This window comes from Hemiscyllium ocellatum, assembly GCF_020745735.1.
Source record: "Hemiscyllium ocellatum isolate sHemOce1 chromosome 27 unlocalized genomic scaffold, sHemOce1.pat.X.cur. SUPER_27_unloc_5, whole genome shotgun sequence".
Classification (NCBI taxonomy): domain Eukaryota; kingdom Metazoa; phylum Chordata; class Chondrichthyes; order Orectolobiformes; family Hemiscylliidae; genus Hemiscyllium; species Hemiscyllium ocellatum.
In genome coordinates, this window is record NW_026867514.1 from 295,378 (window position 1) to 307,939 (window position 12,562).

At 44.9% G+C, this 12,562-nt stretch overlaps 1 non-coding gene across 1 annotated transcript; it reads left to right on the forward strand.

Moving 5' to 3' along the window:
• Positions 1–12,284: 12,284 nt before the first annotated feature.
• On the forward strand, positions 12,285–12,358 carry trnan-auu (transfer RNA asparagine (anticodon AUU)). Its single transcript has one exon. It is a non-coding gene; the product is annotated as a tRNA-Asn (tRNA).
• Positions 12,359–12,562: the final 204 nt, after the last annotated feature.

Sequence of the window (12,562 nt, forward strand, 5' to 3'; positions counted from 1 at the left end):
TTTTGAATCTGCATTGTGTCATGTACCTTCGAGAATGATGTCAAAACACCTTCATTGCTGTGATGGAGTATCCTGTTGGGCAGAATATATCCGTTGTCAAATTTCCTACATTCTGTTGGTCCCACTCCGGTTCACTCAGAATCACAAAATGTCTGACAGCGCAGACTGAGGCCATGCAGCCCACCTTAGATCTGCTGGTTCAACACAATATGTAAATAACTGTCTCATTCTGTCGCCTTCTCCCTGTAAATCTGCACATTGTTACATTGAACATGTCCACCGAATTCCTTTTGTGTCCATTGAATCTGCCTCTTGATCACTGTCAGACAGCGACTTACTGACCCCCCATTCCCTGTGCGAAAACGGTCTTCCTCATGTCACTTTTACTTATTTTCCTGATGACTTTCAATCTCTGCCAAATCGTCCTCAACATAGGATACAGAGAACAGGAGACCCCTCAGACTGTCACCTCAACTGTGCGCATTGGGCCAGTATATCACTGTGAAATATTTATGTCGAAGCTTTTTTGGGAAGCAGATGAGAAGGCGAGGTGCATAACAGAGCGCAGTTATACGGGAAAGCTGCTGAAGACGACGTTGAATGAATAGGAGAGAATGGTCTCTCTTTTGGGTTATGGTCCCAACACGCCCGCGTTGTGCCATTCTCCTGCATTGCTCGGCAGTTTTTCCAGAGAAGTATTTAGCTTTTCATCTGGCGTGTGGCAGGCACGTTTGAGAATGACGTCAAAAGATCTTCTCTGCTGTCGTGTCATATGCCGTTGTGCAGACATATCGTCGATGTGCAAAAATAAACTCTGTCTAAATTCCCACATTCTGTTTTTCGAACAATGATTTCGCTCAGAATCACTAATTTTCAAAATTCCAAATATTCATACTTTAAGAAAGTGCTCATAGAAATGGTTAGTGAACACCTGGAAGAATTTCTACCAAACTTACCTGGGGAATTTCGCTTTGAGGGTCTTGAAGTTTAAGTGGAAGGAAGGGAAGTTTGCCTCGAGGCTGTTTAATGCGGAGATGTGTTCTCCATGTAAACTGGTGTTAGTTGACCATCCCAGTGCTTCCCGATACAGCGCTGCCTGACCCCCAGGGAGGTTTACTCGTAGCAACTGGAGTGAATCCAGAGATGGAGCAGATTCTGCAAAGGTGCTCAAATACTTTCTATCTATCTCTCTTTTAGGTATTTTCCTTGTGTATTCCTTCAGTTTGGCACGTATGCAGTTTGTACCCTAGAAAATGATTGCTTTTTAACTCATGTTCACAATTAAAAGTGTAGTTCTCATGGAACTGAGCCGCATTGAAAGGATTGGCATATTGATATATATATATATATATATATGTACACGTATTTAGTTTAAGATTAAATTAGATTTGAATGAGGTTTTCCTCGAAACACACCTAAGCCTATCTGGCTGCATGAAGGTTTCAGGTTTCTGTGTGCTGGGTATTATGTGATCAGCAGGCATCTGGCAAACTACAGGAGCTGCCACCTATGTTATGTTCGTTTTAGTGTACTGCCAATGATCACTTATCTTGTGATTTTTTTGCAGAAAGACGTGCCGAAAGAAATTCGAAAACAAATGATACATCAACTTTTGACAGAGTCACTTGATTCATTGGATCTTGAATATCAGCAGCCATTCAAATCGAGAAGACATGTTTGCTTTAGTTTGCTTGAGAGATTTTGGACACTGGTGTGGCAGAAGAATACTGAGACACCGAGTGAAGGAGATTCAGTGCACTGACTGTGAAAAGTGCTTCACACCATTTACTCAGCTTGGGGAATCAAAGTCTCACCCCTCACGGTGGGGATAGACTATGTCCCCGTTCTGTTTGTAATTTCAAACACAGACCAACACAATGTAAGCTCCCCCAATGGGGAAACCATGGAAATGTGGGGACTGAGGGAAGTGATTCCCTTCCCCATCCGTGCTGGAAACCCACAGACGCATTCTCAGCGGGGACAGGCCATTCACCTGCTCAGTGTGTAGGAAGGGCTTCAGTCGGATCAGCCATCTGCAGGCGCACGAGTGGGTCCACAAGGGAGAGAAGCCATTCACGTGCCCCATGTGCAGGAGAGGGGTCACTCAGTCAGCTGCACTGCTGACCCACCAGCGGCTCCACACCGGAGAGAGGCCATTCACCCTGCTGTCAGTGCCGGAAGGGCTTCACCTGCTCCTCCCACCTGCGGAGGCACCAGTGAGTTCACGTGCCATCGCAGGGTGGATGGAAGGAGCTATGGCCGAGTGCCGCTAACAACCCAGCTCTGGGGACTCACTGGTTCGAATCACGCTGCGGCAGATGCAGAATTGGGATTCGGTCAGTAATCTGGACTTCAGAATCTCAGGATGAAACTATTTTCAGAGGGCAAAAACCCATCTGATTCACTCATGTCCTTTTCAGTGATGGAAACTGCCGTTGCGGAAAAGGATTCACTCAGTCGTCCCAGCTGCATGCTTTACCGGCTGTACGAAGGATCCAGTTACAAAGGGACAACTCAACTGACCAATAATAAAGAAAGTGTGGTGGGGGGAGTGGGGGTGAGTGTGTGCACTTTGAGCTTGAGGTTTTTTTTTTAAGAAAACCTACTTTTTGTACGCCTTGTGATGTGGAGATCTGAAGCTGTAACAAAGTTGGGTCGCAGTAAAGGTGACCTGAACTTACCGTGAGGCTTAAACTCTCATCGAAAGCTGTGAGATCCAACAGCTTCTCGTTCTTTCAGCCACCAGCACCGAGTTTCCAATGTTGTGTCTCAGAAGGAGCAGTGAATGAGTAGCTAGCATTGTTCAAAATTGTAAATATTTCAGGACTGCAGGTTTATTGTTTCATTGGCATTGCAAAGTTTACTGGCAACAGTGGGAGGTGTGGGCTGTATTCACTGGAAACAAAGTTTTAAAATGACACAAACACCAGGGTATAGTCCAACAGGTTTATTTGGAAGCACTAGGTTTGGAGCACTGTTCCTTCATCAGGTAGCTGTTGAGTGGGATGGTAAGACACAGAATATATAGCAAAAGATTATAGTGTCATGCAACATAAATGATATATTGAAGAAACCTGTTAAGTCCTTCATCTTTTAAAATGGGTTGCAGATTTCGGTTCATTAATCTGTAAATCCCAGAACGTCTTTTTAGTAACATTCTCCAGGTAACTTAATGTTTTGTAAAGGGAGGTGACACCTCAGGTCAGACAACGCATGAGAGCTGTGAGGTTAGAGTCTGTCTGTATCCCAGTCTTGAGTTAGACTGGTTCTATTTCCAAATATATAGTACTGCAAATGCAATTCACCCCAAAGACGTCAATGTGTGAGTGCATGCATGAGACAGAGCGTCTGTGTGTGTGCGTGTGATGGAATATAATTGTGTGAGAATGGAGGTGAGTGTGAGGGGTGTATCAATGTGTGTCTGAGAGTCTGTCTATCAGAGAGGGTCTGCACAACCGTGTGAGTACTTGAGTGTGTGTGTGTGTGTATGTGAGAGAGAGAGAGAGAGAGAGAGTTTGTGTGTGTATTGTGTAGCTGGGTCTCCTATCGTGAGACATGAATCCAAGGTCTCTGCTGAGGTCATTCTCGTGTGCTCCAAACTTGTTATCAGCCTCTGCTCGGCCAATAGAAATGATCAAGCAGTTAAGCAGTTTCACAACACACCCTGGAGAGGGCAAGGGAAGGGCTTATGTCTGAAACGTTGATTCTCCTGCTCCTTAGATGCTGCCTGACCTGCTGTGCTTTTTCAACAACATACTCTCGACTCTGATCTCCAGCATCTGCAGTTCTCACTTTCTCCTCATGGGCGAGGTGGGACTTGTCTTTTATTCACTCATTCACTCTTACAGCCTGACCTTGGTTGTGGCTTAACTGTGCATATATCAATGCAAGTTTCAGAAAGATTTCTACAGCTTGTTTTTTTTAAAAAAAAACATTCTTCCAGACTTTAACAACGTTTCTGAATATATGATTTTAGCTATTCTCAATTTTAAAAATCAGCCATTTCTCGCACACCCTGTTTCCCAGGTAGAATCGTCACCACCCATTCTCTCTCTCTCTCTCCTTGAAAAGGGGTCAAAGAGGGCTGAGGCAGCAGAAAGGACGGGTACGGACGCTGGTGGGGATAGAGAAGGGAGAGAAACGGAGAGGGGGACAGAGGTTGAGAGGTAGAGAAGGACTAAGGTTCAGAGGGTTATGGGGAGAGAATGGGGGCAATGTGAGGAGAGGGAATGGGCAGGGGTAGTGTGCGGGGAGAAAATGGATGGGGGGGCAGAGTGTGAAGAGAGAGACAGCACAATCCTACCTTCCCCAGAGCTGGTATCAGTGTCCCACGAACGAACCCACTCCTCCCACAGCAGATTTGGGCAATCATTTCTCAATATACTCGTGGCTAAGGCAGTGGAATCATATCATCCCTCATGGCCATTCACACCATCCTTCTCAACAGCATCCCATCCAGATCCATTCGATTATGCAGCAGCTCTGCAATTCCACATAGCTATTTCCTGATGAAGGGTTTTTGCTGGAAACATCGATTCTCCTGCTCCTCGCACGCTGCCTGACCCGCTGTGCTTTTCCAGCTCCACACTCTCGACCCTAATCTCCAGCATCTGCAGTCCTCACTTTTGCCCTGTAGGGGTGAATGTTCTATGCCGAGTCTTTTGAATCTCTTCAAATCTTTCCTCCTCACCCTAAACCTATACCCTCTAGTTTTGGAATAACTACCCTGAGGTAAATGCAGGAACGTTGAGCAGCCAGACAAAATGCACAGGGAATAAAACATTTCGGAAAAAAATGGCGTTGGCATTTTTCTCTCGTATTCGCATTTGGACACTTAAAATTTGTCATGATCTGGAGGTGTCCGTGTTGGACTGTGGTGTACAAAGTTATAAATCACACAACACCAGGTTACAGTCCAATCGGCTTGTTTGGAAGCACTAGCTTTCGGAGCGCCGCTCCTTCATCAGGCGGTTGTGGAGGAAAGATCATAAATTCTGTGTTCCCATGTTTTACTCCACAACCGCCTGATGAAGGAGCAGTGCTCCAAAAGCTCATGCTTCCAATAAGCCTGTTGGTCTATAACCAGATGTTTTGTGATTTTTAACTCTAAAATTTGTCAGTAACACCAGCATCGTGACAGAGCATACTGAGCATGCTCGTGGTGTCAGTAAGCACTGCGCATGTCTGCCGGTGTCAGCAAAGTACTGCACATACTCCTGGGTGTCCGCAGAAAAGGCGCACGAGCTCCTTTCCATGGACCAATGGAGAAACTTGGAAGATCCGAAGCAGTCTGGTCCTCCTGCCAATCAGAGTTAGCCGTTGTCGAAATGCGGAAGTTGGACCGTGAGCTCTGAATAAAAAATGCGGTCTGCAGATGCTGGAGATCACAGCTGAAAATGTGTTGCTGGTTAAAGCACAGCAGGTTAGGCAGCATCTCAGGAATAGGAAATTCGACGTTTCGAGCATAAGCCCTTCATCAGGAATGATGAGCTCTGAAGCCGCTGATGCTACTCTTTTGTCACTGAATGAAGATTAAACCTCACCCCTGACTATAAATTCCTTCCTCTGTCTAAAATTTGTGAGTATAATAGTGTTTTTGTCACCATGTTTTCCATTTTCTTTTCATACTGGGTTCAATTATTGATTTATAGCAACTGAAAGGAAAGAGTGAATCGAGGGAGGGGACAGACTCTGGAAAAGTTGATCCAGGTCTGTGTCTCACTTTGCAAACGCAGTGCCACAATTTGAAGGTATAGCCTTTGATGTATGTAAAAAAAAGCAGAAAGGAGATGCATTGCTTATGTAGTGATATGTTGAGATGTGGCGAAAGTGAGATGCTGGAGATCAGAGTTGAAAAGTGTGGCGCTGGCAAACCACAGCAGGTAAGGCAGCAATTGAGGAGGAGAGTCGACGTTTCGGGCATGAGCTCTTCATCAGGAAAGATGTGTGGATGGACAAAGGGGCCTCGGCGACCTTCGAAACCAGTTACTGCCAGTTGTCAGGCAGGTGTAGCAAGCAATGAGCAAAGCAAGTGATATATTAGCAAGAGGAATTGAGTTCAGAAGTGTGGATGTCTTTCAGCAGTTAGATCAGTCATTGAATGTATTCAAGGCTGAGTTCACTTGACTTTGAAAAACAAAGAAGTGGATGGTTATGGGGGAAGACAAAAATGGTTTTAAGACCAGGACAGAACAGTTACAGAGTCATACAGCATAGAAACAGACCATTCAGTCCAACTGTGCTGACTGTGTTCTGAAACTAATCTAGTCCCACCTGCCAGTGATTGGCCCATATCCCCCCTGTGCTGTGACAGCCACAGGCTCCATTCGCCTTTAATTGTGAAGTTTTACTCATATATCTCTAAACAGAGCATACACCCGGTCACACGTAGCCTATGGGAATAAAACACCACCGACAATTTCCCGAACCAGGACTGACTTTGCACAGAAAACATAGACATTTTAAATGAATAGGGTGCCATTCATTTTAAGATCGGTGAACTTAAGACGCATTGTGTTGACTTAGAATTGAGAGATCCTTGACACACACACACAGCCGAAATCTTCACTATTATCAAATTGGAATTAAGGCTGGGTAGGCTGAGATGTTTTTTTTCCGCTGGAGCAGAGAAGATTGAGAGGAGAAGTTTATAAAACCATGAGGGGTATAGATAAGGTTAATGGAAGTTGTCTCTTCCCGAGGATGGGGGATTTCAAGAGCTGGGGACACATTTTTACGGTGAGGTGAAAGAGATTGAAAAACAGACGTGTGGATCAAATCTTTTATGGAGAGGGTGGTTCGTGTGTGGAATTAACTTCCAGACTAAGTGGTGGACAGGGGTACAATTACAACATTTAAAAGACATTTGGATAGGTACATGAGTAGGAAAGGTTTTGAGGGAAAGGGAAAGAATGAATAGGCTGGGGTAGTTTAACCTGGGGTGTAAGAGACTGAGGAGTTGCCTTATAGAAGTCTATAACACCATGAGGGGTAAGATAGGGTAAATAGTCAAGGACATACCCTGGGTTGGGGGAGTCCAGAATGAGAGAGAAAAGGTTTTAAGTGAGAGGAGAAAATTTTAAAAGGGACCCGAGTAGCAATCTTTTCATGCAGTGTGTGTATGGAGTGAGCTGCCGGTGAAAGTGGTGGAGACTGGTAAAATGGCAACATGTAAAAGGCATCTTCATGTGTGTAAATATAGAAAGAGGTTAGAGGGATATTAGCCAAGTGCTGGCAAATGGAACGAGATGAGGTTAGGATATCTGGTCAGCATGGACATGTTGGATTGAAGGGTCTGTTTCTGTGCTGTGCATGTCTATGACTATTACAACTGGATACAGACCTGGAGTAGGCAGATTGCACTAGTTTAGTGGGTCACCATGGACTGGTTGGAACGAAGGGTCTGTTTCTGGGCTGTATGACTCAATAGCATCGAATAAATGAGGATTAATCGCAAAGAGGTGACAAAGGTTTCAAACACCACCTTAGTTATAAAGAAGGGGTCCATACACATGTACTTAAGGACTGTGGGGCACTGTGAGGTTCAGTAAATCAGACAGTCAGCCAGCAATCTTTTTCTGGGAGACTAGTCTCGAGAAAGGAGTAAGTCCTATATTCCTGAAAACATAGATGGACAGGACAGTGAAGAAGGCTTTTGTCAGTCAGTGCACTCAGTATAACAGTTGGGAAGTTATGTTCCAGTTATCAAGGACGTTGGTGAGGCCACACTTGGAGTATTGTGTTCAGTTTCGTTCACTTGCTATAACAAGGATGGTATTAAACTGGAAAGAGTGCAGAAGAAATTTACAAGGATATTTCTAAGACTCAAAGATTTGAGTTATAGGGAGAGGTCTGACAAGTTCGGACTTCTTTCTTGAGAGCACAGGAGACTGAGAGAAGAACATTAAAAACGTATCCAAGATCATGAGAGGCATGGGTAGGGTGTATGCACTCAGACTTTGTCTTGGAATTGAGGAATCGAGGACTAGAGGACATCAGTTTAATGTTAGAGGGGAAAGAATAACAGGGAATCTGAGTGGTATGCATATGGAATGAGCTGCTAGTGAAAGGTGGTTGAGGCAGGTACATTAACAACATTTAAAAGGCACTTGGACAAATACATGGATAGGAAAGTTAAAAATCACACAACACCAGATTATAGTCCAATAGGTTTAATTGGAAGTACACTAGCTTTCGGAGTGATGCTCCTTCATCAGGTGATAGTGGAGGGCTCAATCCTAATGCACAGAATATACAGCAAAAATTTACAGTGTGATGTAACTGAAATTATACATTGAAAAATTGATTGTCTGTTAAGCCTTTCATCTCTTAGAATACAGTGATAGTTTCACTTCTTTCATGTGTAAATCACAAAACCTTTTTGAAAAAAAATTGCATCCTCGGGTTAGCTGTTAACAATGGTGATAGCTAGACAATATGTTGAAGGTGTTGGCCCCCGTGTTCTCTGTCTATGACCTGATGTTTAGATTAGAATCAATCTAAAAAGTGAGATAACAGAGTTTTACATAAATTCATGCAGTTTTTGAGCTAAGTACAATGTAACCCTGCAAGTACAAATGCACCCCACAAAATGTATGTGTGCATGTGGGTCTTTGTGTGTTTGCATGTGTGTGTGTGTATGTGGTGAGTTCAGAGTGTCTTAAGTCTGTGAGGGGGTGCATGTGTGTGGGTGTCTGTGTGCACGTATTTGTGTATAGGAGTGTGTGTGTGTGTGTGTGTGTGTGTGTGTGTGTGTGTGTGTGTGTGTGTGTGTGTGTGCAATGGTGGTCACCTGTAAATGTGATAATAGACTTCTATATCAACTTATCGGACCACACCCTTCGACCAGAAGAGATTGAAGTCCAGAGTAGGGGTCTCAACGTCTGCCCAAGCAACAAAATGGACCAGTTGGATATCCACCAGAACGAAGGACCCGATACCCAGCATGAGCAAAACCAATGTAGTGTACAAAATCCCATGCAAGGACTGCACAAAACACTACATTGGACAAACAGGAAGACAGCTAACGATCCGTATCCATGAACACCAACTAGCCACGAAACGACATGACCAGCTACCCTTACTAGCCACAAACGTGGATGACAAGCAACATGAGTTCGACTGGGACAACACTACTATTATAGGACAAGCCAAACAGAGAATAGTCAGGGAATTCCTAGAGGCATGACACTCATTCACTGATTCAATCAATAAGCACATCGACCTGGACCACTGCAACGGACAGCTGGAACTGACAACCGGAAGCGGCAGATTCAAATCACTACAAATGCCGGAGGAAAGATCACAGAAGCGCTTCACAGGAGGCTCCCAAGCACTGAGGATGTCACCCAGACAAGGGACGAAACGTCTGCAACACAAATTCCAAGCTCGGCGAACAGAACCACAACAACAGAAAGTAATGTAGTCAAAATGTTCCCACGCCTGAAAGGATCGGCAACGATTCGGCAGAGTTTTCAAGTCATGAGGAAAAGAACTAAAAGTGACATTAGGAAGAACGCTTTCATACAGGGAGTAGTTGGGGTCAGCAAATCCGTAACTGACATTGACAAAGAGGCAGATTCAATAGACGCAAACGGGAATTCGGTGGTCATATTTAAAGTAACAATGTGCAGAATTACATGGAGAAGGCAAGAGAATGATACGAATACAGATACACGTTTACTTACGGTGTAGAACCAGCAGAGCGAAGGTGGGCTGCATGGCAAATGTTGTGACTCAGAGTGAAATCACAGGTCGACCAACAGAATTTAGGAATTTAGAAAAAAGTTGAATTTTACACAGCCTCCATACTTCTGCGCAACAGTATATTATTACACGACATCAGTGGAGGTCTTTGATAACAGTATCGAACATGCATGCCACATGCCAGACAAAAGGCTGAAGGGACCTGTGGAAAGCGCACATTCACAGAGACAAAGAGAGACAAATGGCGACATATATTGAGGTCGACACTGAAAGGACGAATTCTCCATTCGACATGGATGCTAACTGATGGAATGAAAAGAAAAATGTTATCATTTAAGCACAGCCGTTCACTAGCTCAGGGCAAAAGAATACAGCATTAGGGCCACTAATCTCCTTTTAAATTTGTAAATGCGAAGTTAGTAAGTGAGTGAGAGATTTTGATAAATACGCTGATTTGACAGGTGAATATGAGCATTTCCCCGTGTTATAACATATCAATGCAAAGATAACATTAACTCTGTTACGCTCCATAGATGCTGCCATGTCTGCTGAGTTTCTCTATCAATTCATGTTTTTGTTTCAAATTTCCAGCATCTGCAATCCTTTATTTGATATTGACCTGAATAGTTTTTGGGACAAAATCAATCCCTGCCAGCTTCACATAGTATTTCATGCTTCTAAAAAAAAAATCAGAAATGTTGCCATCGTGACAAAGGAAAGGTGCAGAATTCCCTTTCTCTGGCCCGGACTGGGACCCTTAGGACAGCGTAAAAAGCATAGTATCCTAAGCACTTGATTACCGGTGGAGCGAGCCAATGTATATTTGTTCAATTGCACTGTTTTTGCCTTTTCATTTATGACCATCGTCGCTGCAGATTGGTGTCTCCCTGTCTTCGAGGTTTTACAACGTACAGAAAGACCATTCGGTCCACTGTGCTGTGTGGATTATCAGACATCGATCTGTCCTTGTCTCAGTTTCCAGGATTTCGCCCATAGCCTTGTGTATTCTGATGTTTCCGGGCTAGTGCCAATGAGATTCTCCCTGTGATCTCACAATGACACAACAATGGGCCTGAAGTCTGATACGGTCAAACTGTGTTGAAACCCCATTTAGGAACTAATCGTCATTTTATCCACAGATGTAGACACGCAGATACATTCGCGGACAGGGGCAGTGATCTCAGGATTATACCCACTCCATGTGCTTCATGTCCACCAGTTTCTCCAATAAAAATCAGAGGTAGAATACAAGCCACTTTTCCAGACAATGAGAGCTGGGATATGGAATAGACAGTGAGTTGAAACAGTCCCACATGCAGCTCATGTGCAACTTTCAATTCCCCAAAATCCACCGACGCATTCGCTGCGGCGCCTGGCAATCTAAGAGGACAGCACCCGGCAGACATTCCTCACTAAAAACAACTGACTCACGGGAAACTCTAAATACAATCATGACGCATTTCTTCCTGCTTCTGTCCCTATCTCATCTCCAGCTCGATCCGAACGTCCAGCTCTGAGGTCAATGAGCAGCTTGATACAAACACAGGCAGATCGTGAAGATAACCTTTACCTGGAAAGCAGGGCCAGGGAATGTCAGACATAAGGTATTGGGAAGTGATGAGCTTCCCACCAGTCGCTGATTCCAACCAGTTCCAAAGAGGGTGAATATTTATCCCCCTCCACAGATTTGAATCTTAAAGAAGAAACTAGGGATCAAGGTCCCATTTTTTTGGACAATATTTCTCAACTGGAGTTGGCAGGGCTCGGACCAGCGCGGGGAAACGGCAAAGCATTTCACGACCATCGCATTAACTACTCGGCCCACGAATACACACCCACACTGACAGCTTTACTTCCCAGGTCTCTCTGCCTGTAGAGTTGAGAAAGAGTGCACCACCAGACCAAGGAAGCAGCGGGAGGGAGAGCAGCGGGCACGCCGCCCCTGGGTGGGATTAGACCACAAACCTTTCGGTGAACAGCCGCTTCTGCTGACCAATGGCGTCACAGAGACAGTCAACTGCGCTGGCTACACCATCGCTTAGGGGAGGCTAAGATCAGTTCACACCCCGAGAACATCAGAGTCTATCTCCCGGCCTCTTCAACAAGAGGACGTTGTCTGGACTGTCTCTGGACAATCGATAGGATGAATGTAGATTGGTAAATGTATTTGGTGACAGTTCTGTTCTAGCCCTGAGAATCAGAGACAACATTTCAGAATTCCGTTTTCTCCGACAGGTACTGTCGAACCTGCCGAGTTTCTCTTTTTGTCTCGGCTTCTCAGCGTCGTTCCTGCACATCAGGAATTCAAACCCCTTCTCTCCTCCGAGCCAATGAGAGAACTCGGGAACAGGCAAAACACTGAAAGGCTGGAAGGGCGACGGCCCCGGAGCACAAAGCTAGTTCCTCGTGACATGAATGTGTCTGCAGACTGTCCCCGGTGTCTCCACAATGAATGTCCCAGGCTTTATTACGTAAAAGTAAAACTGATAGACGACAATTGTAATTCTCGGCGGGGCCGGCTGAATTATGAACTCACTAACAGCCTCCCCTAAGCGATGGTGCAGCCCACACTCGCTCCTGCCTCCGTGGCGCAATTGGTTAGCGCGTTGGGCTATTAACCGAAAGGTTGGTGGTTCGAGCCCACCCAGGGGCGGTGTGTTTGCTGCCTGTTCTTGGCTTTGAAACCGTCCGCTTTTAATGGGGTCAGGAAAATGTTCCCCAAACAGAAATCCTTTCCCCAAAGGGGTTTCTGGATTGAATTAATGTCTGACGTGAGGGAATGCGGATGCTGAGAAGCCGAGACAAAAAGAGAAACTCGACAGAACCTGTCGGAGAAAACGGAATTCTGAAACGTTGT